We start from the raw sequence: 24,403 nt of genomic DNA on the forward strand, positions 1-24,403 counted from the left end.
AACACTTATCATTCCTGGCCCATAAGCCACATTCATTAGATAGCTGCAGAATGATCGAGTGAAATCATAAAGTAATTCCTTTGTTCTACTAATATTTTCTAAGGGCTGTTTAAAAATATTCTCTTTCCTTTTAGGATAAAGAATGAAATAGTTAACATGGTCTATAAAAAGGTTTCCAGGGCTGGCCCTTACCTGACCTCTCCTGTCTTATCTTGCCCTACATCCTGCTTTAGTCTGCATTCAGTCATACTCACTTTCTTTCTAAATTTGGGTGTTCCATGCCACTTACTACCCTAGGGCCTTTGTATATGCTATGTTTATGTATTTCCTTCTGCTTGGAAAAGGTTTCTTCTTGTCCTTATCTGTCCAACTCTTACCCATCTGTCAGATCTCTGGTCAATGGTGACTTCCTTAGAAATCTTCCCTGATCTCTCACACTAGGTCAGGTTCTTCTATTACATACCCTTTGAGGGAGCTAGTCTGCAAAGATGGCCCCAGTGAATCACACCTTCAGAAAATCATGCACTTTGTGTGGCTCCTTCTTTTTGAAACTGTCTGGTCTTGTGGTTCATTTTTTGACCAATAAAATGTGGCAGAAATAATATACTAAGAAGTCTCTTGGAATACTCTTCCCTCTTAGGACTCAGCTGCCATGCTGTGAGAAGCCCAAGTCACACAGAGAGGTGGTAGGTGCTCTGGTCAAAAGCCTTCGCTGAGGTTCTACCGGTGACCATATGACCAGCATTGACTGCCAGTTACATGATGAGCCATCTTGACTGTCCAGTCTATTGAGCCTTCATGTGACTCCAGCTCCAGCCACCATCTGATGGCCATGATGACATGATAGAGCCCAAGTGAGAACCACTTAGCTAAGCTCAGTCAGCCCACAAGAACACTGAGAGACAAGAATAGACAGAACAGTGGATAACCCACTGTATTAGTCAGCCAAAGGGGTGCTGATACGATGTAGCAGAATTCTGTTGGCTTTTATAAAAGGCATTTACTTGGGGTAGAGCTTACAGTTACCAGGTCCTAAAGAGTCCAACTCAAGTTACCGGAAGAAGTACTTTCTCACCCAAAGTCTGTTGCCACGTATTGACCCAAGATGGTGGGCGATCTCTTAGAGGGTTCAACTTTCCTCCTTCCTCTTAATGCTCCATGGTCCAACCTTCTGATCTCAGTTGCAGGCTAACATAAGGCTTGTCTCTGTCCCCAGGGCTCATTTCTTTCTGGGCTCAGCTGCTCTGGTCTCTCCACATGGTCAGTTGTAGACTATCAGGCTCATCTCTTTTCCAGGGACCATGTCTGTGGAGCACCCTCTCTTCCTGCAAATCTGCTTCTGTGTTCTCCTTCACCGTGTGCTTACTCCCGTCTTTGATTCTGCATTTGTTTATATAGCCCACAGAGGGGGTGGGGAGTTGCCATAATGATATGGTCAAATAAAAACCTAATCCTGATTTAAAAAAGTAAAAGTGAAACCTCTGAATTTAATACAATCCTAATATGCCCAGAGAAACAGATTGTGTTTACAATCATAAACCAATATCTATTTTTGGAATTCATAAACAATACCAAACTGCTACACCCACACTTACAGCACTAGATTACTTAGACCGTCATTCTTCTCTTGCTTTGTACTTATCACAGCTGGGGTTGGAAGTTCTTGTCTGATTATTGAATGATTCTCTTCCTAAGTAGTCTATAAGCTCTATGAGAGCTAAGAGTATGTTGACCAAATCTTTTTTCCCCCTCATCATTTGTAGGGGACAATTGTTATTTTTTGGCCCCCACGAAATGTTTGGGGAATCTGCCATCATGTGAGTTTCAGAGGGAGGCAGGGCTTTGCCTTCCAGCAAGAAGACCAGAGGGACAGATGTTCCATTTGTTCCCTGGCAGCCAGGCCGTGGCACACGACCTGAGCTCAGCCAATTGGGTGCTCTTGTCTGGGTGTTTAAATCTGGAGCTAGTGATGCAGAGGAGCGGGAAGGTTTAGGATTAATTTCTGTAGCCCTGGTAGCAGGATTTGGTGTCCAGTGGCAGCATCATGGACACCCTAACGGCTCACCTTGGCTTTATTTTGGGTGCCCAGAGTCCCTTCAATCCTGCCCAATCATTATACAAGTGAGTTCTCCAGACTTGCTGGTGATTCTCTGAGTTATTTGATATTCCTTCAGAAATTTTATTTCTGTGTAAGTAGCCAGGGTTGTTTTCTGTGGTGTACAGCCAGGGATGCTGACTAGTTATATAGTACCCAGCATGGTAAGTAAGGCACAACAGGTGTATAATAGCTACTATTAAAGGAATGAATATTTGCTAGAGAGCCAGGTGGACATCTAGGAGTCCAGGATAAAAAAAAAGTCTCTAACTCAGAGGAGCTTACATTTCAGTAAGTTATACATAAGCAAATATAATAATTACAAGTAGGCATAAAGTTATGGAAATTAACCTAGGAGAGGTGGGGGGAAGTGGATCCCCTTGATTTATATCAGTGCCTGTAATTAGGAGATGAAGAGTAAATGTTTACTGGTTGAGTGAATGGGTGAATAAATAAATGTAATGCTGAAGCAATGTATATGAAAAAGCTTTGTCCATTGTAAAGTGCTACATAAATGGAAAGTATTGTTCTTAGATTAACACTTAATTTCTATATTGGTTAGGACTCTCTACATTGCAAAGATCAGAAAATACAAGTCAAATTGGTTGAAGTAAAGAGAGAATCTATTGACTCATGTAACAGTAAAGTCCAGGAGTATAATAATTTCAGGGGTTCAAGTAATGTTATCAATACCCTCTCAGCTTTGACCTCATTGGATGCACTTCATTTTTCGGTGCTCTCCACAAGGTGGTTCCCAGACCTTCCAGGCTTCCCTGCCTCAGGTTCCAACTCAGCAGAAATAAAGGGAGCAAACAAACAAACAAAATATTTCCTGGTTGCTCATGCCTATGTGATTGGACAAGATTGACTTAGCTTGGATGATATGCCTCTCTTTGAACCAATCATGCATAGAGAGGAATAAATATGACACTCAGATTGGCCAGACCTGGTTCATGGGCCATTGCATGGAGTTGGGGAAGAGGTCAGCCCTGCTACAACTACTAGTGGTTAGGACCATGGGCACTGGATGCAGTCTGCTCTGATTTGCATCTTGGTTCTGCCTTTTAAGAGTTGTTTGACCTTGGGCTGACACATCTCTGAAATGGAGTTAATAATAGTACCCACATCATAGAGTTGGGATAAGGAATAATTGAATTAATGTATGTAAATTCTTAGACCAATCCCTGGTATATGGTAAGAACTTAATACACTTTATTTATCATTCTTAGCTATTATTGCCTGGACTGTGAATAAGGAAGGAATACTTCCCCAAAGTACTGTTATCAGAAGTGTTGGCCTATCTCCTCAAACAGCTGTCCTAGAAGCTCAGATAGCAGATCCCGCCTAGTCACTTCCCCCTTTCTCCCCTCCCCCCCCCCCCCCCCCGCCCCTAGCCTCTCGGCCAGCCCTCTGCCTAGCAACTAATAGCAACCACCTATCGGAAGGCAGTACCCGCCTGCACCAATTCCCGTCCCTATAGACAGCAGAGCTAACCTAGTATCCGCCCCCATCCCTAGTAACTGCTTACGGTAGCCAACCACAAGTCCGCCCATGCTTCTGCCAATCCCCTACCGCCACGTCTCCCCCCCCCCCCCCCCCCCCCCCGCCCTCCTCACCTCCTATATAACCCACTGTACTTCCTCAATAAATCGGACTTGCGCACAGACCTGGTCTCCGCGGCTCCTTCCTTCCCCCCGCCGCGCGTCCTCCACACCTGAGAGCCCCCGAGGTTGTCTGCCGCGACGTCGAACCCTGCTGAAGTGCGGCTCTCCTGACCCCTCCAGCTGCCCCCGTCAGGAAGAGATTCCCCCGCAAGAAGAGGGTATGAATAAATGCTTGATAGGCAAAAAACAAACGTCCACTGTATTTCATCACCAAGTTCCAACCAATTGAGCCCTGGAGGTGATTAGCCTGTAAGCTCTTGGATGAAGCCACCTGAGATTCCTCTTAGGGGCAGTCCTGTCCCCCTAGGAGAAGTTCCAAAGCACAATCATGCCCACCTGATCAACATCCCATCAGGGCTGAATATCTCCCTGGCAATCCATCTTCATTTTTCCAGTCTTCACCTTTGGGGCTGTTTATTGATATGGTCTTAGAAAAGCCATGCTCTGGTCAGCCCAGGTGCATATTAAACCATTTCAAAATGTTGGAAGAGGAAGTCTGCATGCTTAATGAGTAATTTAGCTGAAAGAGCTGGAACAACTTGCATTTCGGTATGTTCCTCATTTTGCAAATGAATGATGTTTTCGTAATGGACCATAATGGCTCCTTCAGAGTTATTCTGGTCTGTCATATGAATGTGGATTATGGTGCTTTAATAAATAGTTGACTTTTGACTCCTTTGGCTGTGTATCATGGTTGCTTGTCTGCTCATAAACCAATAATTAGTTATTAGTCTTCTTATGAATTCATATTCATTCCCTATTTTATTACTTCCATGGGATGAGCAAGAACATGATAAGACATCAGCAAACTCCAAGTTACATCTAAATTGAAGTGACAGAGGACTGGGTTTTAAGTCCTTACACAATTCTGGCCTATATTGTCTCATTTTGACCGAGGTCTTCATCATTCTTCTCATCTCTGGAGACAGATGGGAGAGGTGATCCAGACTTCCACCTTTTCCCATCTTGATGTGTTTCAGAATAGCGATGTTCACATCATAAAATAACTGGGTAGGAAGGATGTTCACAGGAAAGAATTCCTGGAGAGCCCTTCTGGCAGAGAAGTGGATTTGAGCTAGGCTCCTGGAAAGAAAACAAACTCTTTTTAAAAACTTCTTAAAGGAGTGCTCAGAGTCCAACACCACTGCTTGGTGACATGTGGGTGGTGACTGCGACAATCTGCACAGTTCTAAGGCTCCGGGGATACTCCCTTCCTTCTGCCAAGCCCACAGTGAGATTCAAGGCTTCCTTCGCCGTATCCTACAAGCTCTGTACTCACTGCTCAAGGTGAACCATTAGCTCCCCTCTCCCCAGGGCCAGTCCTCCCCTCCCTCTCCCTCTCCAGTGGCTTGTACTCCCCCAGGTCTCATACTAAATGGCAGCTCTCATCTCCTCCCACTGTCCTGTTGACTTGCACCTCGGCCCCACACTCCTAGATGGCAATCACTTATTTTAGACCTTTTGTGGTCAGCTCAATAGCAAATGCTACATGTCTTTGTCACAACATGTGTCAAGCTCTACCAGTTCTCGGTTTGTTGCATATGGGCCCGTGATTCTCCCCTCACCATTCCCGTTATTGAGCAGACTTGAGTTGCTGCCCCTTGGAACAGTAGACAAGCATGCTCAGTGGAGCGTTCCCATCTCAAGCCTACAACTTACTAGGTGTGCGATTTTGAGTTGGGTGCTTCACTCTTCTGGGCCTCAGTATCCTCATCCACAAATGGGGACAATGGTATAAACTCCAGAGAGCTTTTATGAAAATTAAATGGGATCATATTTGTGAAACACTTAGCTCTCTGCTTGACAGGCAGCAGACTTTCAGCAAATGGTTGTTATTGTTATTTTTGAAATCATTCTGGAAGACAAGGTAGATTTGTCTGTCTGTGGAGGACACTGGTACCATTTATTCATCTCCCTCTCTGTAACCCCAGACTCTCCCCTGTCTCCTTTTCCTTCCTCTTTCCTCAGCCTCTTGTCTCCACCTTTTTCAATCCCACCCACAACTTCGAGAGGATGGAAGAGGATAGGGTTGTTTATTTTGAGACTAAATTCAACATTGACCCTCAGAAAAAACAACCCCTGCAATACACTTTATTACCACATAAGCGTCACATTTAAACAAAGCCTTTCGACCTGAACTGAAAATTACTGTCCCGCTGGGAGGCATAACTGGAGGAGCTGCTGCGTGCCAGCGCGGGGGGACGAGCAGCAGCTGGCGGGACTGTGTCCAGGGGAAGGAGAAGCCGAGCTCCGTGTCTTAGGCATTGATTCCACTTGGAAAATTGTGCTCTCCTCTTCCCCTCCACCGACAGGGAAAATGTAGGAGAAAACAATAGCAATCTCTTAAAACGTTGAAGGGCAGGGAAGCAACAACCATCATATATTGAAATCAAAAGTGTGCCATTTGCCTACCAGCCAGAGCATTCTGTCGAGACTACAGAACGGTCAAATGATATGGTCTGAAAACGGTATGTGAATATGACTTTGCAAAAAAAAAAAAGAAAGATTAGCGGAGCTAAGGAATTTCCTTTTGCCTGGGTAATAATAATAGTAATAATAATAATGTTGATGAAAGCAGACATTTACTGAGAGCATACCATGTACCAGGCACTGAGCTAGGTGGGGATTCTACACGTATGAAATTATTTGTACCCACCCTAGGAGGGAGGTACACTTTTGTCCTCATTTTCACAGATGAAGAAACTGAGACACAGAGAGGTTCAGCAATTTACCCAAAGTCACACTATCGGCAATTTGAACCCCAGCCCACGCCTTAATCCCCACCTGGTAGTGCCTCATTTCTGTGAGACACACGTGAGTTTGCACACTCACTGCACAAGCACACCCACACGTTCTTAGCTGAGGGTGCTGAACCAACACTAGAAAGTATGCAGGTCTCTCTCATGAACCTCACATGGTGTTGCCTTGGGTGTGTTGTTCTTTGCAGGCTTGTCCTGTTGTCTCTAAGAGAGTGTAGGGTCTTGAGGAGCCTTTCCATCTCAGCGCCCCCTACAGGCCTGAATGCAGTGCTTGGAACATAGAGTTGCAGAGATGCCTGTTAAGAACAGGTAGATGCTGACGCGATGATGCAGTGTAAGTGTGAACTAGACATTCAGAGACGTCAGAGATGTGTGAGTGATGAAGATGCTGGAGGAAGGAACATGGACGAAATGGCAAGTGAGGGAGGCCTTGTACGACTGGATAGGTAGAGGGCTGGAGAAAGGGCTTTCAGGGTGAGGCAAAATGCAGAAATGTGAAGGAGGATGGTGTAGCATATGCTAAGAGGGAGCTCTGCCCACTCAGTGTGGCTGGCTGTCAAGGGGTCTGGTGTAGATTCCTGAGTCGGGGAAAGCAGTGCTTTTGGGAACCTGGAGGCTGGCATGTCCTTGTGGTTAAGTGATGGGGTCTTGGGGTCAAATCCCAGCACAGCCTTTTACCAGCTGTGGGACCTTGAGCAAGTCACCAACAGTATGTGCCTGTCAGGATCCTAAGAGGATTAAATGAGATGACAGGTGGACAGTCATCTGTCCATAGAGTTCCATGGAAAATGGTGTCTCTCGCCATTAGCTCTCTGAAGCCACATGGTGGAGCGTGTGCTGGAGTGATGAGAGACTAAGCAGGGGGCAGATCTGAAGGCTGTGGCAATAATAAATTCTGATATTTATTGAGCTTTATGCTCATGCTCTTCAGGCTCATCATAACCCATGGAGCTCATGATTTTCCTGTGATTGCAAGGAATTAGTGTTAGATGTGAGCTACACACAGTGTCTGACTTTCTCCTACCATATCCTGCTGATATAGTTAGGGATACCAAGTAGGAGGGATTTTTACTGGTGGAAACATCCCCGAGCTGAGGGACATTATCTAAAGGACCTAAGTTTCTTCTGGAAGCCCCTTTTAAATCCTTCTGTCTTTTAAGAAAAAAATACGTGACCCCCTTCCCCCCCACCCCCGATATTCTGTCAGGCAACCCCGTTCTCTCCCTTTTAAAAATCTCCATCTTCTGTGTATTTCCACTAACTCAGAAATTATGGGTCAAGCTTAACTTTCTGTAGTTTGTTTAATTTATATTTTGTTGCCATTTTCCAAACAAGACTGGGTTTTTTAGTTTCTGGGATTAGAAGGTAAGCTCCATGAGGGCAAGGGCTTTGTCCATGTTTTTCACCATTTTATCCACCTCATGGAGAAGAATGCCTGCACATAGTACAGGCTTGTTAAATATTTGTTGATTATAAGCATATACTTCTTCATAGTACACATACCTCTCTGGGAATTCTGTTGTTCCTGGCACATGTCTAGAAAATAGCAGATACTAGTAGCTCATATTATTAGCAGAAACCTCTCCTCATTTCCCTGACCCATTCCTGCAGCCCTAGTTCAACAGCTGAACTGTCCATTCTTTACATTCTATGTCCTGGAATCTTCAGGATCTTTTGTAATTTCCTTTAGAATTTCCTAAGGGACACTCCATGGAATAGGTGCTCCACCAATGCTGAGGAATTGACTTGTTGGTGTGGTGTGTGTGTCCCCGAGTCTGTCCATGTGTGCATGTATGTGTGCACACATGGTACCCATGCGTGTGTGTGTGTGTATGTGAAGGTGGACATGGGTGTAGTTTCCGTACCAGCCGGCCTTCCATGGGGCTGGAGAATGTTTGCTGAGGTTAGTCAGAGTGGCTAGGGCTCAGGACTCTTGGGTCTCTTCCTATGATTCATGGGCATTCTGGGGGAAGTCTCTGAAGCCCTTAAACTGGTGAAAGCTGGTATTTAAAAAAAGAGGATGACTTTGTTCCCTTTTGTACATTTTTCCACTAGCATGTAGTCTCCTCCAGGAAATTTTATATCTTTAACTATCTTTAGAAAGAAGTCATTTTATTACTAGTATTTATTATTACTATTGTTTTGCATCAGCTGCCAACTAACTAGGCATTTGTTTACAGCATTTCATTCATTCATTCATTGTTTTGACACTGAATTACTCACTTACTCTGTCCCTACTATGTGCTGGTCATTGACTGGCATGGGAGAGATGAGACGTATCTTCGTCCTTGAAAAGTTCCTGGGGCAGGGAGACTGACCAGGGTATGGGAGTGGAGACCAGGGTATGGGAGTGGAGACCAGGGTATGGGTGTGTGGGATAGGGGAGGGTGGGGCCAGGGGTTCAGGGAAGGGAATGAGAGCTCACAAGGTTCTAGGAATCATGCTAAGCACATTACAGACATGATGTCATTCATTCCTTGCCGGTCTATGAGTTAAGTGCTATTATCCCTGCTTCTGTGTGACCTCTGATGAATTACTTAACTTTGCTCAATCTCAAATTCCTCATCTGTAAAATGGTGATGGTAATATTTCCTACCACAATGGGTTATGGTGTGATTAAATTTTTAAGAATATGTTCAAAGTACTCAGCAACATGCTAAGTTGGAGCACTAGGGGGCCTCATAAATGTTACCCACCGTTATTATTATGAGGAGGCTACCAATGAGGAGACCAAGACCTGGAGAGCGCAGACCACTTGCCCAAGTTCCCTTAGACAGTGTCAGAGCAGGATTTGGATCCTCCAAGTCCTTGTTCTTAATGCAGGCTGTTCTGCCCTGAACCTCTGATTGGGAGTTCAGAGTGGGTGTGGAGAAATTTTCCTGGATGGAAAGGTGTATAATTGCAAGATTTTCAGCAAAAGGTGGTGACCCTTCCAATCTACTCCATGGTCCCATTCATAGTAGAGACACAAGTTACCTGGTCAAACCTCTAAAACGGGCATGGCTGCCACCTTCCTTGGTTCCTGAACATACTAGCTCTTGTTCTAAAGTCTCCATTTTCTTTTGCACCATCAGGGGATTATCTGGAATGGAAAACATGAAGCCAGTAGAGGATCAGGGAGTCTCCCCATGGACTGACTGGTGGTAAGTAACAAAAAGAAGTCACTCCTATGTGGGTGGGAGGAGAAAAGAAAAGAGGGGAAAAGAAAAAAAGAATTGCAGTACATTTCTCGCTCTGGGGTTGCTAACTGAAATACTTTTTTATCCTCTGTACAGAGTCGCCACCCCAGCTCTTCTGGGAGCGACCTCTTGGGGCAGTTGTAAGGAGCCTTGATAAAGATTTATGCGGTTTGTTTTCTTTCCCCAAGCCTTTGAAGATCGATGGAGGAGGTGATGTTTATGGTTGGTTGGTTAACCCTATGGCTCTCTGGGGTCTCCTTCTGTGACCCCCAGGGTGATTCTCAAGGCAGGAGGCGGCAAGTCTGGGCTGCCCCATCTGAGGACCAGGTTATAGAAAGGCCAGAGCTGGAGAGACTTTCAGGCCCAATAGTTCTGGGACTTGGCTCACTACCATCTTCGGAATAGAACCAATTCATCCCACGGGGGAATGAACTCCAGAAAATAAGCATCAACAGGAAAAAAAAAAGGGTGTGTGTGTGATACTTGTAAGGTTGATTAAGGAAGACATGGATAGATTTGGCTCTAGATTTGCTAATCCTGGGCAGGTGAAGGCAGAATTGTCCAGGGTTCCTTGGTGTGAGGAAGATGTGTATAGATTGTAAAAACGAATCTCTGCTTCAGTTTTTCAAAAGCTAATATTTTCCTGGCATAGCTGGTTAACATTACTTGTCTGGGTGTCCTGAACTCCATTTCTGAGACCCAGCTGAAAACTGTGGACAGCTGAAGGGAACTGGATACCTTGGAGAGCCACAATCTTGGGCATGCCTTTCCGACCTTATTAAAAAATGAATCCATTTATTTTTCCCCATGTTCCCCAACATTTTAGGTTAGCACCTGAGAGAACATTGGAAAAACATTTCTGTTTGGAGTTATGTTGGTCAACAGTTCAGGAAAGCATCAAGCATCAGTTCTTTGCCTTCTGCAGAGAATTCTGTGACTTTATAGTTCCAAATCTGCCATTTTTGTTTAGAAATCCAGGGAATAGCTATAGAACTCTTTAGAGTTCCTCTTCTGGGGAGAGTGGGTTTCATTTAGGAACTTACACCCAGAAGAAATGTTAGTTTATCCATTTATGGATTCACTGGTTTATTCTTTCATTCTGCAAACTTGTCACAAGGCACACAATAAATTTGCAAGTCACATCTAAGACCTCGGTTTAATCATGACAGTCAATCTTATAAGGTGGTCATCACCCACTTTTTATGCCTGAGGAAACTGAGGCATGGTGAGGTTGAATAACTGGACTGCAAGGCATGTTTTACTCCTTTCATTCCTTCAAGATGCTTTTCCCAGAACCTGTGGTGGGATGATCCTGAACTGGGAGCCAGAAAGACCTGAGTTCAGATCCTCCTTGTGAGGCCTTGCGCAAATTAATTTCATTAAGCCTTAGTTTGTCAATCTGTAGAATGGAGATTCAAGCAATAACAAAGTTGTCATGGCTGCTGGGAGGGATTAAGCCTGATAAGGCATTCAGAACCCTGTATGAATAGGTTTTCCATATGTAATAAGAATATTGGTGTTAGGTCAAAGTTGTGAACTTTTGTTCTAGTCTTTGAGCCTGAGAGGAGTGCTTCAAATGAAGAGAAGAGCCTAAATGTCCTTTCAAGGGTGTAGACTGCACCTTATGTGCCATGCTTTCTGTGCTGCGCAGTGGTGGTCTCAAGAACAGTCAGCTTTGGGTTTCTCCACCAGGAGGTAGAAATATTTAACATAACAAGGTGACCTCATTGGGGGATACCAGACACTATCATCCATAAACAGCCATTTATTTAAACTGAGCAGGCCCCACATGCCATAGGAAAGCTGGGGAAAGAGAGATTGAATTGTTCAGTCCTGCAGGAGTGGAGGCTGAACAGAAAAGCAACACAACCCCTTACTCATAACTTTCAATTGCCACAAGGCTGTTTTTTTTTTTTTTTTTTTTTTTTTAAAGCAGGTCAAACAGGTTTTCTCTGGAAAGGTGTGGAGCAGACCCAAAGCAAGACAGTGATGAAATGTTCCTTTTAGCAGATTTGTCTTCCTACCCCCTTTTTCCGTAATCTTCCCCCATCCCAAACCAATCTGCCCCCACCACACATTTTAGCATCCAACACTTCTCCTGCTTCCCATTGCTGAAATGAGGCTGACTCAATGGTGTAAAGGCACGCTCTTCCCCAATGAGCAAAAATATTCCCACTTAAAAATGTATATAAAATATTTATGAAATGAGGAGGGGGGGAGATTCAAAAGTTATTGTAGGAGCTGGCAGAAGGCAGTGCCAAATGTATGTTAGAACACCTCTGATGGTTTCCTTTGCGCTTACCATTTAAAATATGCAGGCGTGCTCTTGCCCCCTCCCTGCAAGGCCCCCCACTCCCAGCTCCAGCTGCACATGCACACAAGAACCAACATACATATGCACGCACACCCTGACTGAAGAATCCGGCAAAACATGGGACTGTTCTTTATAGACTGGGGAGTTTGTTGTTTTAGTCTGTTGTTTTCATTTCTGTGCACCTGCACCCCTTGCCTAAGCCCCCACTGCTTTGCCCCTGCCTTGGCCAACAACACGGGGGTGTGTGTTTCTGAATAAGCCACACATTATTCAATTTGGTTTCTTCAGGAATTTGGTAGGCAAACTCTGGATCCTGGTGAATTGGGCTTAATTGGATCCTTCAGGTCCTGAGCATGTTTCACCTGCCTTGGGTTTGTTCTCTGGGACTCCCCGGTCCCCTTCAGTTCCTTTTTCCTTTCCCTCCCCCAGCCTCATCCACGCATGATGAGGCAGAGGTCTCTACTCTCAGTTGACGAAGAAATAAGCTGGGTATGTGGGGGATAAGGACCGCCTGGGCTGTCCAACATTTTGGTGGGTAAGGGAGGGACTGAGAGGGTGGTCTCCTGACTCTGGGCTCCAGGATGATGAAGAGCTATTTCATGCATTTGACATCCAACTGGAATCCTATTTGCAAATGCTAAGTAGCCTGGTCAATATGGTACAAATTATCAACAGCAGCAGGGGGAATGTTGACTGCTGCAATTTTGGCTTTGAAGAGATTACTGTGCTCTTAGTGCAATCCAGGACTAGTGAGTCTTAAATCCAATTCTCATCTGGCAGTTTTCTAAATCATGGCAGAGACGGCACTGCAAACACAAAGCAGTGGCTTCTCCGTGGTGGGGCCAAGCCAGTCTAGACCGACATAAGACTCAGAGGAAAATCATCTCAGGGTTGCCTTGCTTTAGTATCAGAGATACTTTCTTAACCAGAGAGAGAGGAAGGAAGGTTAGGAAATCAATGATGGCTGGTTGGCAGATGAAGAAAGAAGGTGAAAACTGAAGAATATGGGTTCTGAGTTCACTCTCAGGTACCCATCATAGACATCCCCTTTCCAGCATGTGTGAAAGGTGGTGAGCTGCTTCTGTGTGAACACAGGGAACTCATGGTTCCAGTCTCAGGTGGTATCAGTCCACTGTCTGGCAGCTTTGAATATGTGAATGTTTTTTGGGATCTCCTTGACAGGTCTATCTTTTGATCATTGTATTAGTTATCTCTTGCTGCATAACAAAATACTCTAAAATTTAGCAGCTTTAAAACAACAAACATTTATTATCTCACACAGTTTCTGAAGGTCAGGAATTCAGGAGCAGCCTTAGGGTGGTTCTGGCTCATGAAGTAGCAGTCATGACGTCAATCTGGGATTGGAGGATTTGATTTCAAGAGGACTTCCTCCCATGCCTGTGGGCAGAAAGGCCTCCATTCCTGAGTAGGTGGACCTCTCCACAGGACTGCTTAAGAATCCTTATGGCGTGGCAAATGGCTTCCCCCAGAACAAGGAGGAATCCACAATGCCTTTTATGACCCAGCCTTGAAAGTCACACATGTTCCTTCTAGCACATTCTATTCATTAGATGTGAGTCATTAAGTCCAGCCCACATTCAAAGGGAGGGCAATTAGGCTCTACATTTTCAAGGGAGCAGCATCAAAGATTTTGTGGACATACTTTAAAACCACCACAATCATAGTTCTCCCAAATGGTGCTATACAAAAAAAAAGTCTTTGATTATCATAGTAGCCCTCCAGATATTTGACAGCAGCTATTGTACCTTAATGCCTTGGGCTAAATATCCTTAACTCCTTTGACTATTCCCTGCAGGACTTATGACTTGGTTTATACCCCCTCTCCTACTATCCTAGTATAGTATGTTAACGAAGCTAAAACATAATGCCCTGGATTGGGCATAACACTCAAAATATGAATAAAGAATGCTCTGTAATTGCTGCAGCTCATTAAACCATGCCTAGCACAGTGCCTGTCACATAGTAGGTATTCAATTAATATTTGTTGTTGAAAAAAATGAACACGTGAGTGGACAGGGAGACCCATTTCTATTAAAATGGCTGGAGACTATATTAGTTTTTTCATTTTTTGGGTCTTTATTTTTTAAAACAACTTTTTATACTGTGGCCTCATTCAAGCTTGTTAACTGAAATGCTTAGATCAATTCTTCTTTTCCCATCTGGTTGCATCATTGTTTTTTTTTGATGTGTCAGTTCGCCATGCGGGGGTCTGCACCTCCGGTGCTGCACAGGTCTGGGACTCCTTTTTTCTTTCTTTCTTTTCAGTCCTGGGGATCGAACCCAGGTCCTCCATATGGTAAATGGGAGCTCAATTGCTGGAGCCACAGCAGCTTCCCAGATCAATTCTTTTTCACGACACTTTGCCTGGCTAAGATTCTGCCATCCTGCTCTTGGATTTTTAAGCCTAAATATGGAACTTTTCTTTAATCCCTATTCAATGACTTCTGCTGGTTAAGACCGGCTGAATCATGAGTCTGTCATCTAGCATAAGTTACTTCTCTTAGATTTGTGTGGTCCAAAACGTAATCTGGGAGTTGTGCATTCAAGCTATTGATTAAATATTCCAACTATGTATGTTTGCTCTTCCACCAGGGCCCCCTGTCATCTGATTTCCCATCCCTGCCTTTCACTGGGTTCTGCATGTAATCAGCACTCCAAAAATGGCAAACCACCCATAACTAACCTTGTTCTGACTGCACTCAAATTCAAACCATCCTTAGATGTGGATCACTCTCAGTAAAGACCTTTAGAAAGGGAGATTCCATTGCCCCCCACAGTCACCATTTCTAGAGTCCGATATCTGGAGGTTAGGGATGAAAGAGTGGGGAGGATGAAGTATTGGCAGAGAGATGGAGGTGAAAGGGATTTATTCTTGGTCTTTATATGTGGGAACAAAGTCTTTTTTTGGGTGTGGGTGGGTGGGTGGAGGGAGATCTGGGGATAGGTGGACGGGTCACAATCAAAATCTTAACATCCAGCAGAGGTAGCCATTTTGAAAACTATTATGGAGGGTAAAGAGGGGAGGAATCCCACACAGATGTCAGTGTCTGGGACCAATTGGGAGAACTCAAAGACTTAAGGGGAGGGACCTGAACTTTTTTTGCTCCAATCAGACTTGGGTAAATTCTAGGCTTAGTTTATTTTTATCTTGATCTACTTTATCATTGTCTTAAATTACAGAAGTAATATGACCTTTTATCAAGTCAAATAATTAAAAAATCTGTAAAAATATTAATATTCTCTTCTTCCTCTCTTAGCCCAAACTCTCTGAAGTTAGCCACTTATGTCTCTTTCTGTATTTATGCCTTTGGGTATAGATACAGCACCCACATGCATATAATATTAAGATTAAAATTTTAAATAGCAACCTGGATCATAAAATACATTATATCTTTCCTCCCTCTTTCCCCTTCTTTCCTTCTTAACCCATCATGGATATCTTCCCAGGTAAAATGGATGGCTCTTACTCATTCTTTGTAATAGTACTATAGATGCAGGATATTTGTGGGCATTTGGGTTGTTTCCAGTTAATTTTGTCTACAATCAGCAATATTGCAATAAGCATCTTGTACATTATCTTTATCTAGCAATGCTTTTATTCTTATGAGATAGATTAATCAAAGTGGGGTTTTGGATTTACGTGGTAGCATGTTTTACATTTTCGAATGCTAGTTTATGGTACAATAAACAATCTACTGTTTTCCCTCCCTTAAACCAGTTCTCTCTTTCAGCCATTACTTACTTTGTTCATGTAGTGGCCAACATCCTAGAGTGATGATTTAGCTGAAGTAGAATCTTAGAAAATGCATCTTCTCACTCTTTGGGTGGGAGTGTGTGTGTGGGTTAATTTATACAGTCTTAGTTTTGAAGTTGGTCAATGTGTGTGTGTGTATGTATGTGTGTGGTTTCCTGTGTTTTAAATGACTCCATTGAAATCTAAGGACTAACCATATCTAATTATCACCCCATGGTAAATGAAATGAATGGGTTTCAATATTGAGATGTGGTAGAGTAGAGAGAGCATAGAACTTAGAGTCAAAAGAGCTAGGAGCTAGGTCTGAATTTTCTGGACTACCAATTAGTTGTATTAGAATTGATATCTGGGTGGCAGACTTGGCCCAGTGGTTAGGGCATCTGTCTACCACATGGGAGGTCCACGGTTCAAACCCTGGGCCTCCTTGACCCATGTGGAGCTGGCCCATGTGCAGTGCTGATGCGCGCAAGGAGTGCCGTGCCACACAGGGGTGTCCCCGCATAGGGGAGCTCCACATGCAAGGAGTGTGTTCCTTAAGGAGAGCCACCCAGCACCAAAGAAAGTGCAGCCTGCCTAAGAATGGCACCGCCCACATGGAGAAATGATACAACAAGATGATGCAGCAAAAAGAAACACAGATTCCCATGCTGCTGACAACAACAGAAGCAGACAAAGAAGACACAGCAAATAGACACAGAGAACAGACAACTGGAGTGGGGGGGAAGGGGAGAGAAATAAATAAATAAATAAATCTTAAAAAAAAAATAGAATTGATATCTTCAGCTAGGTCTGGATTTCCTGGACTACCAATTAGTTGTATTAGAGTTGATATCTTCATAAGAAAAATGGGCACCATTGCAATGCCTACCATATAGATTGTAAGACTTCAGAGAGAGAGAGAGGGAGATCACATTGTAAGCCACGAAAGCCTCCACATATATATTTTTATTTAACACAAGCAAAACACTCCAGATGAAGATGCTGGTCTTCACCAACCAGTTAAACCTATCAACCATCCAACAAAACCAAAGCCAGAAAGACATCACCAGGATCCTTCTGGATGGATTTTTCAAAAAACCAGAAGGGCAAATCCCAGTGGCCCTGAAAGACTACAAAGGGGACTGGGTTGAGTAGAAGATACCCAAGGCTTAGGATCAAGAAAATATTTCAAAGCAGCCACATAAGAAGGCTGCTTAAGATTTTTCTGCATTTGGGGAACTGTATATCACCTGGCTGGCCAGGGCTACCTTGGGTGAGCTGTCTGATTTTGATGATGGGTCTAAGGGTTCTTTCTCATAGACTGAAGCTGCTGGCTGCAGTCCTAGGCTGAGGACTCCCTGAAACTTCTCAAGTGTTTCCTTCTTTCTTAAGACAACCAACTTGTGCACCTGAAATAAGAACAAGGCCTATAGCTGCAGGGTGTCTAAGAGTTACCTCCTGAGAGCCTTCATGTTGCTCAAATGTGGCCAGTCTCAAAGCCAAACTCAGCATGTAAATGTGTTGCCTTCCCCCCAGCGTGGGACATGACTCCCAGGGATGAGCTTCCCTGGCACCGAGGGATTACTACCAAGTACCAGCTGATGATGTAACTAGAAAATGACCTTGAATAAAAGGGCCAACTCAGACCAGCAGAATATCTCAGTCTACATATAATATCAGGAGTTAAAAATGCTTTTTGACCTGAATAAAAGGGGGAAATGGAAAGGACAGGTGAGTTTATATAGCTATGAGTCTCTAAAAGGAGCCAGGAGGTTACCAGAGGGGTTGCCCTTATGCACACCTCAGCAGAGTCCCAGAGACAGATAAAGTAGATACAACCCCAGGTATTGGTTCTTCTGAGGGCTACAGAGACCCACAGGGTCTATGGCCCAACTTTGGAGTTTGTGTTTCTGTGTGATGGAGCTGGACTCAGATGTGATCTTTGTCCACAAGCCTCTCCTGTTACTTTTAATGGATCTGTAGTTGGTGCTGGGGTTTCGTGTATACCCAGGGGACCTGAATCTCTGGACTGACCATGTGATAGCCAGACCCTGAGCCTCAACAGACTTGCAGCTCCTACACTCTGGTTTGTTGGACTTACCCCACTCAGCTAACATGGAGGTGAAGAAGGTCAACCACCACACCAGGGAGCCAAGAGTACCTACAACTGAAAGCAGGAGAATTGCATCCAGCATCCATGTGGAATCTAAGCCCCCTCTTGATATAGATGTGGAGTGGACACAACCATTCTAGGGTCTACAGGATGGAGGAATGGAGTATGGATTAGAGTGGACTTACTGATATTCTATTTATGAACTATTGTGATTAGTAATCAAAGAAAATGTGGCATTGGTGTGGAGAAAGTGGCCATGGTGGATGCTGGGGGTAGAGAGTGGGAGGAAGAGAAGAGATGTGATGTGGGGGCATTTTCGGGGATTGGAGTTGTCCTGGGTGGTGCTGCAGGGACAGTTACCGGACATTGTATGTCCTCCCATGGGCCACTGGGTGGACTGTGGGAGAGTGTGGGCTATGGTGTGGGCCATTGACCATGAGGTGCAGCGGTGCTCAGAGATGTATTCACCAAATGCAATGAATGTCTCATGATGATGGAGGAGGTTGTTGTTATGGGGGGAGGAGTGGGGTGAGGGGGGTGAGGGGTATATGGGGATCTCATATTTTTTGAGTGTAACATTAAAAAAATAAATAAAGACAAAAAAAACCACATAAAAATGTTCAATATCACTAGCGATTAAGGTAATGTAAATCAAAGCTGCAAAGAGATATCATTTCATACCTACCAGAGTGGGCATTATTAAACAGACAGAAAAGTACAAATGTTGAGAGGATGTTGAGAGACAGGAACAATTATTCCCTGTTGGTGGGAATGTAGAATGGTACAACCAAAGTGGAAGGTAGTGGTAGTTCCTAAGTAATTTAGATACAGATCTGCCTTGTGACCCACCAACACCACTTCAAGGTATATACTCAGAAGAACTGAGGGCAATGGCACAAAGAGACATCTGCACAGCAATGTTCATTGCACCATTACCCACAATTGTCAAAAGATGGTAACAGCCCATGTGTCCATCAGCTGATGAATGGATAAACAAATTGTCTTATACATATATTGGAATACTATTTAGCTGTAAGAAGAAATGAAATCATGAGGCATATGACACTATGGGTGAATGTGAAGGAAATTATGGTGAGTGAAACAAGCCAGACAATAAAGGATGAATATTACATGATTTTGCTATTACAAACTAAATATAATGAGTAAAGTTATGGAATTAATAAATAGAATATAAGTCATGAGAAAATAGAATAAGTTTGAAATATGGAAAGTTGAGGTTTAATCTTGGAAAAATTGGTAAAAATATTGTTTGTATATGTTTGGAAATAAATAGAAATGGTGAAAGCATATCATAGTGTTTTCCATTAGCAGTGCTAATATATGGTTATGAGAGTGATTGAAAGGAAATGTCCAAGGTCCTGTATATCACTAGAAGGAAAGCTAAAAATGCAGCATGTTACTGTATATAATAGAAATAGGGAAAAATCATACAACAAATAAAGATTGTGAATAGCACATTAAAAAAAAAAAAAAAAAAGACAACCAACTCATCCTGTGCATCCAGGACTGTCCTGGTTTTAAAACTGGAAGTTCATGTCAGTGGCCCTGGACACATCAGGATAGTTGGTCATCTTATATCCCAGAATGGCTTAAACTGTTTAAAGAAAATATGTCATGGACAGTCCCTCTATCTCTTACCTCTCTGGGGGTTATTTTCAGTTCTTTAGGACAATTCTTCTCAAACTCTGCTTTTGTGAAATATGGGTATTCTGTGAGCTGGAAGGAGTTTTTTTTTCCCATTAAAATAATAATTGCCTTTTTCCAGTTAGCAGAAAAGAAAAAATTAAGATGATAGACAAAATTTTTTCAATTTTCAGTTCTCAATCCATATTTTGACTTATACTCACCTCCTATCACTTAAGTACAACATTAGGATTTTAACTATACAACAAAATTATATGCTATATTAAAATTTCTTATATGGATATCATGGTGTACCAGAGAGGGATGTGACTTCCAAAGGGTTTCATTCCACAGAGTAAACTTCAGGGCAATTTTAAAGGGGTTACCTTGATGGAATGCTAAATTGGGACCCTTCAAAGGGTTGTAGAAAAAGGGCTCTGATATCTCAGTTTTCCTGGGACTGTTCCTGGAATGCCTGTGTCCCAGAGTTCTGCCCAGTTAGTGTTTCTTTGCACTATCGAAAGTGTTTTGTTTAGGTGATAAATGTTAGCTGTACCCTAGTTAATGGGGGACCTTGCAGGAGCTAACAATTGAGTAGATACATGCCAGGCATCAATTTGAGCACTGGCTATGCATTTTCTCACTTAATCTTTATGACCATAACATAGGTGCTGCTATCAATAAAGAACCTAAGTCCCAGAGAGAGTGAGAAACCATACTCATTCAAAACGCTATTAAGCAGTAGATTCAGCATTAGAACCACGTCTGGCAAACTCTGGAACCTGCATGCTTAACCAACACATTCTTGTCTTCATTATTCTGAATTAGCAAGTGGTCTCAGATGTTGAACTCCAATCCCAGCTGCCTGAAATCCTCAAGATTTCCAAGGAAGCAGATGTGACCTCAGGTGGCCAGTAGGGCTTCCTTCTGGGGGAAGCTGTGTTCCACCAGTAGAGAAAAAGAGGTTTTTGTACTCATCTGAGTATTTTAGATAATCCTGAGAGACGCCCTGTCCATCCCTCATTAGTAGAGCTGCCTGTTTACAGCAAGCATGCTGAGTGTTTCTTTCTTTTTTTTTTTAATTTCCCCAATTAAAGTATAACGAATCCGCTAAGACTTCATTCCACATAGCTCTGCCAGCTGGGTGTTTTGGGGTAGATAGAAGGAAGAAGTGGGAGTCCAGCAGGCTGCCTGGGGGTGAGAAGAGAAAAGAACAGATCTGTGTGCATCCTAGCAGCCGACAGCTCTCCCTCTGCTGTGGCCTGTTCTGGGACTGCGGGCCAAAGGAGCCTTGGAATTGCTTAGAACTGCCTGTGTCTTTAGCTGTCCGGGTAAAAACATCACCTCTCTGGAGGCCTGGGCTGGAGCACAAGCCCACGTATTGTCTGGCCTCTGGCAGGCTGGCCTGTGGAGGGGACACTCTAAGAGCTCTATTTTAATCTTTTGGAGAGGGGCCAGGGGAGGAATTCAGCTGCCAGCACCAGGCTCCCCACCCCCTGCTCTCAACCCAGCCCCGCGCCCTCCTCCCCCATGTCGTGGGCTCTGACCGCCCATCATGAGAGGTGCTGGTGTTCTTTCTCTCTCCGGTTCTCTCTTTTCAGCCACCAGGGCGCTTTCCTTGATTTGACCTCCCAAAGTGAGGCAGACCAGGGCTCCTCAGTCGGCTACTGGGGCTCAGAGCTGGCCCGAGGCCAACCCTTGAATCCTGACGTTTACCTCCAGATGTGTGTGCCTCTGTGCTCGTGTGCATGTGTGGACGTGTGTGTGGGAGGCGGTGGTCAGTGTGTATTTGTGTGTCTATGTGTGCCTTTGTATCTCTGTGACTTTTCTCTCTATGGGAAGGGATGTACGGGGTGGAAAAATGGAGGCAGCGAGGATGGAAGGGAAAGGAAAAGATGGCCTAAGTCCATAAACCATCTCCCTTCCCTCTGCCAGCTGTACTCCCCTACCCAGAGTCAGATAAGTGCAGCTGTTTGTCCAACCAGGTTTTCTTATCCTCCCTCCCAGTCTCTTGGGTTTCTCTCTCTGGGCAGGAACGAGTCTTGGAGAGAGGCCACATGGTGTACTAGGCACTGGAGCCCTACATTGAATTTGAACTCCTTTTCCAGCTCTGCCACCTGCCAGCTAGGTGATGGTGGGTATGTGCTGTCCTTTCTTTTGGGCCTCAGTTTCTCAGTCTCTAAGAGGAGGATGAAAATGAGGATGATAAAAAATACAGAAAGTAGAAGAGAAACTGGCACTCAGAAGATGCCTAGTAAGTGGCAGCTCCTTCCTGCCTACCTGTCCTTCCCTAAGGCAGCGCGGGGCCAGCCCTCTGGTCCCTGTGAGCAGCCCCCTGCTGGAAGGCGGGGCTGTGTTCTTCCTGAAAGGGCAGGAGGGGGCACAGGGTGTGGGCCTCTCTCTCCCACCCGGAATCTCCCATCTTCTCTCACCCCCATCCTTCTAGTTTCTGCCAATGATGTGCATTTTCCCCTCTGCACCGGCCTCCCAAACTGACTCATTACCTCGACAGGGTAGCAACTTCCAAAACAAAACTTTTTCAACTAAGGAAAATATAACGATGGGGAGGAAAACATTTCAATATCAGGCCTCCTGGGACCTACGGAAATGTACTGAATGTTTGTCAGAGAATGATGCTGCCCCAACTTCACAGACTTCACTAAGGGCAGAGGGAGAACAATGCCTGGCACTTGGCTCTCGCCAAGTCACAATGGCTCAAGCGAGGTCTAACTTCCTGCTCAGGTGACCCCAAACTTGGAGGAGTTTCATGTGTGTCCAACATCATACCTCAGAGCAGATGGTACCTCAAAGTAGGCTACACTGTGGAAGGATGAGCATCCTAAACAGGGGGTCTCCAGGCTCTGTCCCATTCCAATCCTTCCTTTTCTCGGCCACTCCAAAGGAGAGACACATAGCAGGCAAAGGGCCTGCTGGTTTCAGGACTGGGTCCTGTGAAATGGCAGTGGAGCACATTCCACACTTAGTGATAGGGCCCCTGGAGTTGTACAGTGCTTTGACCCTTTCTGGAACACTCCAAGAAAGGGAGCTTAAGGCAACGAAGAGGCGGGATCTAAGTGAACAGCTGGTGGGTAGTGCTGGTGCCAAGTCAGGATGCTAGGGAAGGCCTAGTGGATACTCCCGACCCTGTCCACTGTGATTCCACCATGGCCTGGGCAGCCGAGGGTAGGGAAACTGAAATAGGAGGAATCTTTTTCTGAGAGAGACCGGAGTCCGGCTGAGGCAAGCACAAGCATATTGATTAAAATCTTTCCACGAGGGGGATTTATTTTTTTTGAAGGGGGAGTGTTGGGATGGGGAGCTGAACATGGAACGCTTGGTTACTTTTTCTCTGCTCTGCCTCAGTTACTATAGCCTTAATGTCATCTCCTCCCTGCTTTCCACATAAAATAAAAACGTTCTGAGAGTTCCTACTCATCTCTGATAGGTACTCGAAGTGTGTATATTTTAGGTTCATGGAATTTTAAAGCTGAAAAAGAGCTTCTGCCTTTTACAGATGTCCCCACCTGTAAGGGTAGAGTGCCTGACCCTTAGCTAGAAGGTGGGCCTTGTGGGAGAGGCTCTATGCCACTTTGTTGTCTTGTTGTCTTGTTTGCAGGTCATTATCTGTTTGTGTGTATGCCCCTTGCATGTCTGTTTGCGCAGAATATTCCAGAGCTGGAACTACCATTGGCCATTCTGGGCATTGTTTGACCTTTCTTGCAGGACCTAACTTGAAAGCATGCGTCTCACTAGAAAGAGTCAGGAGTCCTGGGTCCTAATTTTCACATTAAGAGCTTCAGTCTCCTTATTTGTAAAACAAAGATAAAAATCCTTGCCCTCATTAACTCAAGGGGCTCCTTCTCAAGCTCAAGTAGAATGGCATTTGTGAAAGTGTTTTATCAACAGTTATCAAAAGCTTAATGAGGAAAATGGTAAGTGCAAGAAGGGTCTTGTTGGACAACTAGGACAGACTTTTGCAGGAATTGTGTGTATTTAGAGAGCACAGGTGGGATAGATGGTGTGCTCCAGGTATGGTGTGCTGGTCCCCGTGGTGTCCAATCATTGGGCAAGATATTGTGATACTCAGCTTTTGAGAAGGGCATCCTGCACTATCAGTAAGGGCAAGTTTCTTCCCAGACCCATTGCTTCCTTTTGTGATGGGGCTGAACCCAATCAAAGCACTCCAGCATGTGCGCATGTGTGTGTGTGTAGGGGGTATGCAGTGGACTTATTCAGAAAGGACTAAAGAAATACTTACAAGGCACAAAAATTGAGCTTCATCTAAGCCATTTTGGAGAGTCCCAGGTTGAAAGACAATCAGAAAGAACTTGGAGTCTCTTTCTTTATAGACAAATTAAGCAATGAATGGGCATTTAGCCTGATTTTAAATGATCATTCCACAACTTCTGGTGGTCATCGTTTATCACTCATTCAATAAGTATTTGTACCAAGAGCTGTGATATGTGCTGGGGAGATGATGACCAGCAAAATAGACTGTTGCTTCCTGCTTAGAGCATCTGGTCTAGTCTAGTAGATACCTGGTGCTTAAGTTCCTCTAGTTAGAATCTAACACCAGTCCCTTCTGTGGCAAAATAACTTAATGCTGTGATGGACAAGCCAGGCCACTACTAGGCACACTATACAAAGATGCGAATGCCACATGCTACCTGAAGAGGAAAGCATTTTGATAGTTGTGAAATCATTGCCATGATCTAACTTACTTGACAGATATTGCTGGGCAAGGGATTTTCCTTATGAGGTTTTTATTTTATTTTTCCCTTCCCTGGTAGCCACTCTAAATCAACAAGAAGCTGGAATTGTCCAGTTCCTTAATATGATACATTTTTTGCTATTATGAAGATATTATTTCTTGTTGGCAGA

The sequence above is a fragment of the Dasypus novemcinctus genome, chromosome 21 (assembly GCF_030445035.2).
Source record: "Dasypus novemcinctus isolate mDasNov1 chromosome 21, mDasNov1.1.hap2, whole genome shotgun sequence".
In the NCBI taxonomy this organism is placed as follows: domain Eukaryota; kingdom Metazoa; phylum Chordata; class Mammalia; order Cingulata; family Dasypodidae; genus Dasypus; species Dasypus novemcinctus.